Source organism: Diadema antillarum, unplaced genomic scaffold (genome assembly GCF_040938485.1).
Source record: "Diadema antillarum isolate AM-2024a unplaced genomic scaffold, OU_Dant_1.0 seq00000485_RagTag, whole genome shotgun sequence".
Lineage (NCBI taxonomy): Eukaryota > Metazoa > Echinodermata > Echinoidea > Diadematoida > Diadematidae > Diadema > Diadema antillarum.
Window position 1 is genome coordinate 979,923 of NW_027271448.1, and position 6,819 is coordinate 986,741.

General features: G+C 37.9%; 1 pseudogene; it reads right to left on the bottom strand.

Annotated features, from left to right (window-relative positions):
* Nucleotides 1-4,932: 4,932 nt before the first annotated feature.
* On the bottom strand, nt 4,933-6,198 carry LOC139733643 (mevalonate kinase pseudogene; annotated as a pseudogene).
* Between the last annotated feature and the right edge of the window lie 621 nt (nt 6,199-6,819).

Genomic DNA, 6,819 nt, shown 5'->3' on the forward strand with positions numbered 1-6,819 from the left:
AAAAGAGTATAATAGACGGTACAGTCACATTATTAACATTATGCACTGGTGTATTGTTGATGACACAATCCGGAATGAGCATTCTACACATCTGCGCAAAAGAGAAAACATGCAGGTCCTAAATCATTGTAACAATATAATTTGTAACACTTTAATCCATGCAGTTAAGGTACCAAGTCTGTCTGTTTTAGTTTTGGAGAGCATGCCCTCCCCCCGCCCCTCCCCCCCCCCCAAAAAAAAATAAATAAATAAATAAAATAAAAAATAAATAATAATAATAATAATGAATAAATAAATGAATGAATAAATAAATAAATAAACAAAATAAAAAAATCAAGCAAATGAAAGAAAAGTGTACCCCAGCCAACACCAAGGTATTTCTCTTCTTCCCAACTATTTATCAGGATCAAAACCAGACCAGTGTTCATAAAACAGGAATGATGGAAAAGCAGTGTTCTCTGACTCTATATTGTTGATCAAAGTCTCAAACCAACAAGGGGAAAAGTACTACTGAACAAATAATACAAAGAGTGTACTGCGTACTATGCCAGGAGACAAAACATGCAATGTACAGCACTGTAAATACTGTACCTACATGTACATACAATGCACATGGTAACATGGTACAATGTGTACAATATATTTTGACAGATCAAGATTTAGCGTTTTCATCACAGAACTACACCTGTATGTATACCACTGACATTTCAGCATACAAGTACATACACGATATGCTTCATGAGTTTCTCTCCTTCTGTGGCACAAATTAGATCAAATTTTCATCCTCGCAAACAGTCAGGGTCACACTGAAATTTGTAAAGATCGCAAAAAAATCAAGCCCGAGAAATATAATTGCCTTTAGACAACATAATGATAAAAATAACTTTCATAAGAATGTTCAGGAGAACCTGAACGATGAGAAGAATAAGCACAAGTAAGATCACAATGAGTGCTCATCGAAAAGCAAGCTCCCGAGGCAACCAAAATAATTACAGAAACGAAGATATATCAATTGAGAATATATGTAGATAAATCGCCATCCCACGATGAACAATGTAGTATAAACACATTCAATATGATATACACTGTACATGTATGCCACAGATTTTAATGGATAATAGTTTTACTGATATTCTGGGAGGTATCTGTAGCTGTCAATGCCTCATTTTATGGGCAAAATTACTAGAGCAAACAGCAAGATTCAAAATCTTATCTACACACTTATCCAACTGCAGAGGAATGGGTAAGAAAATCTTCATAATCACATAATGTACAGTGTAAGTCAAATTCAGACATTGAGTCTGATTTAAAAGTCAAAGTCAAAACATACAGTTTGAAAGTGTGATCGAATTTTATGAAGAAAAGTAAATTAAGGTCCAAATTGAGGTTTATACTCTCCAGTCCTGACAAACTTGACCAAATAGTTTTGCTACATATTATATACTGCTCAAAAAAATGTCCAGTAATTATTATCTTGATTCAGCAATTTAATCAAAAACATGCAAAATTTATCTCACTTGGCTGAGCATGAAAATTGAGTCTTAATGCAAAAAAATATCCACTTTTACATCATTACAAGCTCAAAGATACTAAAATGTAATACAGAATGTCACTGAAGAGTGTACTGTAAAATACCATGGTTCCTGAGCTGAAACTGGAGAGTGAAGTCCTTGCTCTCAACAGCTAAACATTAATCTCTCCCACATGCAATGGCAGTATGCAATGCTATCAATCAAATGCTGTATGTTACGAAATCAAAGTTTCTTGGGGGCTTCACATTGCAAACTCATACATCAGTAATTGGGTATTCTAAGCTGTGCACACAAAATGTAGTGATGCACGAGCTGTATTCCAGCATAAAAGCTCTTTTCTCCGTATGTACAGATATTTTTGCGATTGAGGAGGTGACAGACATTTTCCTGAGGTGCTGTTTTCGCGAATCGACACCAAGGCTATTGTAAATGCACCAGTGTACCCTAGCACATGGTAACGTTTTTGCGTTTTGTTAAATTTACTGTCCACCAGTGATTTGTGAAATTTGCACAAATTAAACCCTCAAGAAACAGCTTTGTACAGCACCACTATTTCTATTCACATTAAAATGACAGAATGTGATTTTCTACAAAACAGTCCATTAGATCCGGGTATGGTTTCTATTTAGTGACCATGTCATGGACAATGCAAATAAAGCATGGTGCATCCACACATCAGTAAAATAATGCTGGATATCCTCTTAAATTGTGAATGTCATCACATAGTTCACAACTGAAAATTACCTGTGAATTAAAAAAAAAGAAGAAGCAGGAATACAATCCTATACTGTAGATGTAGCTGCACAAGCTGAAATTTCTATGCAGAAATGGCAGTTCTAGTTAAAACAGGGATCCCAACACTAAACATTAAAGATCAGAAAGGTTCCAGTGAAGATTCAAGGAGAAACTTAACATTTCGTCGGCCTCATGCCAAAAGGGCCTTAACACCATAGACTTTGTATTTAGTGTCCTTTTGGTATGAGGCCGATGATATTATTCCATGCAATACATAATATTATGTACACATAGGTGATGATAATTTCTGACTTTTGGAGGTTTTTTCATCCTCCACTCTTGTGTATCAGGATATGAAAAGATGATATTCATCATTTTTTTTTTTCAGAAGCTTCCTGCAAATCAGAGACATTATATACATTTAAAGGTACATCCTGTATAAGGGCAAGTCCAAGATAAGGTCCCCTCAGAAGGCAAAATTTCATCTTTGCTCAATATTGACATATTTGGTATCATTTTGAAGCTTATGAGTTGAAGTTTTGATTTCCATGGAGGAAAAAATGATATTATGTAAATTTATGCAAATTTCAAGGGCTTCATTTGCATAAATGTAAAACACAGCGTTACGTATGGGACATTTATAAAAATTCATATTTATTCAAAGGAAAGCAAATGATATTTGATTAATATGTGGACATAAGAAGTTCATCAAATAGTTTAACTTGGTATGAAAATTTAGGGATTATGCAAATGATTATGCAAATTAGCTCGTGTCCTATCATGAGATGTCCCATACGTAACAAAATGAGGTCATTTTTTTAGGTTTTTTCTGAGATTGCTAAGGTTATCTGAATGCCCTTTTGGAAAGTTCTAATTTATTGTTTAGAGAAATTAAATACCATAGAAAAAAGAAAAAACAGTAAAAGAAATGTTCTTTATTAGGCATTGAAATAATGTTACGTATGGGACAAATGCGTTATGTATGGGACATCCTCATATATATTGCATGTGAATGCATGTAGCTATTGTAGCTGGGAAGGTCTCTCAGTACACAAATGGTCAATCATCCTGGAGAAAGCATCCCAACTTTATAGACACTTTAAACAATACATGTACATGACTGAACAATTTTCAGAAAGGGGGAGGGGAAGATGGCAAAATACACAATGAAAATCAGCATTAAAGGGATGGTATACATTCTGTAGAAATGGGGATTCAGTTTCCAACATTTTATGAGATGACTGGAAACCAATAATATGAATTACGAAAGAGCATACAATTCTACGACTAGAGGAATTCAAAGTTAATTTGATGGAGATCCAATTTGAAACGGTTGTGATATTTTAAAAGAATAAAATAAAGTAAAATGATTTTTTTTTTTAATTGCAAGTGATACACAAATTGTCCTTATTCAGTTTTCAATAGTAGCCACAACAACATTCATGGGTATACATACTGAGGTGTGACTCAAATCATTGACCTGACTGCTAGACAGACATCATACATCTACTCAATTACTGGAATTCCACACAGCAGGTAGTGCTTATCTATTAAAATTAATATTTCTTGTGTCAAGTTATTTTTTATTGAAACTAAATGGCAAACTGCCCTTCATCAATGGAAGTAAACACTTTAAACTATTCAATTTTTTAGTAGTAACTATTCTGATAAAAATAGGGCATACATACTCAGGTTGGTCATAGAAAATATGGAATATTATTGAATATGATTATGATGGTAAATATTTGGGGGATGTTGTTCCCTTGACAATCTGGATCAGTATTTGAGTAATTTCAACTGATTCCACCTCAATAATTATGCAAAAATTTGTTTATGGGTATTTTGCAAAATTATTTTGCAAAATACCCATAAACATGGTTCTCCACACACTAAACGAATGGGGGACAAAGGGCATGCATACTCAGGTTGGTCATAAAAATATAAAAATATGATTGAATACGACTATGATGATGAATATTTGGGGAATATTGTTTCCTTGACAATCTGGATCAGTATTTGAGTAGTTTCAACTGATTTTACTTCAATAATTATGCAAAATACTCATAAACATGGTTCTCCACACACTAAATGAATGGGGGACAAAGTGTCCCATACGTAACTGTCCCATACGTAACACGTCACGTCTGTCTTTAATTAGAACCTGTAATTAGAGCTTTTTGCCTAATGACATGAAACTTACCTGTGATAATCTTGAGTGTTGTGACTTTCATCACAGTGAGTTACAAGTTGCAGAATGAAATACTTTCAGAGAGTTTTGAGGTTGAAAAAAATGTTCCAAAAAACAAAATTTTTCTGGTCCCATACGTAACGGCACATATTTTCTCTTCTAGAATATAATTGTCAAGGTCATTTTTCTCAATTTTTTACATGATTATACTTCTCCTAGATATCAATCACCATGATAAAGTTCAATATGATCAAAGGCCATTAACACTATTTTTCAGGTCATAAAAGTCTCTGAATGTCCCATACGTAACGCGCGTGTTATCTTGGACTTGCCCATAAATTATGCTCAAAAGTTTTGTTAGTTTTTTCCACCTCTTGGTACCACATACTGAATTGCTGCCCCAACTCTGGTCATCTCTTCATAAAAGTTTCTGCGCTATACATGTATTTTGTCCATGTACCATGGCACATTGCAGGTTTATTGCGAAATTGATGGAGGCAGGAAGTAGCCATCTCTCTGGAGATTCTTGATGCTTTGGTGCAAGGTAACACCCTTGGCACCCAGGGTTGTTATCCAGGAGTCATAGTTATGGAGGTGGAGATCCTTCTGCAAAGTTTGAACAATCTCAGTCTCGACGTAGGGGGGAAGAATGGCAAACACGCAGCCTCCCCCTCCAGCACCTGTTAGCTTGACATGCAAATCGTAGGCTGACGCCGATCGGCAGACATTGTTGATGGACGGGTGCGAGACCCCAATCACCTCCAGCAGTTGCTGGTTGATGTCCACGAGACTCTCCAGGCTCTGGAAGGCCACTTCCAAGTCCACCTCCCCGCGCCCCATTGCTTCCAAGGTTCGTTCGCACTCCTGTGATATCTGCTCAATCGACTCGAGGATTGGACCGTAGATCTTGGGATATCTGTCATGGCGCTCCCTAACAGATGCCACCAGTACTTTTGTGCTACGAGGGACCTTGGTGTACACCAGAAGTACAGACAGCTGGGGTACATTCTCCAAAGGCGTGATGACTTTTGCCCTGTACTGAATAGCCCCACCGTAAACACTGACCGAGTTGTCAATGCCGGAAGGGTTACCATGTATGATTCTTTCACCCTCGTACGCCCACTTGTTGATGAGATCGAGGTCCGCCTTGTCCCAACAGAAATCATTGTCACACGCAGTGGGACTTGCACTCACTGCATTCGTCATGGACAGCAGTCCAGCAGCCAGACAGACCGAGAAAGCTGCTGACGATCCCAACCCTGCTCCTGGAGGCAGTGCGGAGGACACTGTCACCTTGAAGACTGGAAGCATCCCATTCTTACCGGCTATGCACATGTACAGGTACAGAAACGCTGCCATGGCCAGGCTCTTGGTGGTCTCGGCATCCCCAAGACCGAGGAACAACCGCAACCGCTCGGTCGTCTCCGGATCTGGAGGGGAAGGGCTGGTGACGTCGCTCCTGATCAAGTTTGGGAATTTGTCCTGCAGCTCATTAACATCCCACGCCCCATCGAGGTCGATGTCTGGGAGATGCAATTGGAGCTTCCCCCGAACTTTAGGTCGCAGATGGAAGTACGTCCGGAGATTCAGTCCCGCAGCGAGGGCCCGCTTCCCATACACCACTGCGTGTTCGCCGTGAAGGATTATCTTGCCCGGAGCGGAGATGAGAATGGCCGGTCCAGCAGCAGGCGACTCACATTGCTCCTTGGCAGCCATCTCGTTTCAGAGCGCAAAATGTTATACAGAATGCTGGGAAATGAATAGAAGAAAGAAAAATCCCCTTAACAGCTTGATCACTCTTGAAGTGAATTACACTCATACATTTAAATGTGTAAGTTCTACAAAACTGGCAGAAGTCTCTTCATAGGATGTAGGAAACTTTGACATTTAAAGATCATTTTACGCACACAGAAAAGACGTCTGCCACATTTTTTTTTAAAAATAAATCTAAGTTTGAAGGGGAAAATGGCATTTTCATCTCTCTATTAAGGGACAGATGACTATTTTATCTTTCCTGCCACTCAGACTCTTGTGTTCATTTATTGCCCGTCATTTAAATGTCTGCAAAATGATTATAAAGAAATAATTTTGTTTCAGCGAAAACAAAAATTAGTTTTAAAATCACGCACACATACATTTAAGTATGTATACAGGAACAGTAGTGTGCATGCTGCTAGTACTCTTTGCACTTTATGAATGCTATTAACTCAAACTGCAAGCTGCATAATTTGCTGGACTTCTTTCCTAGGTGTTTGTCTTTGTTGAGACTACAATCAATTTTCCCCCTCTCTTTCCTCTATATTTTCCCAGCATTCCCAACATCTTACCTCTGAGCTCTGGAGATGTTTTAATTTCTCATTCACG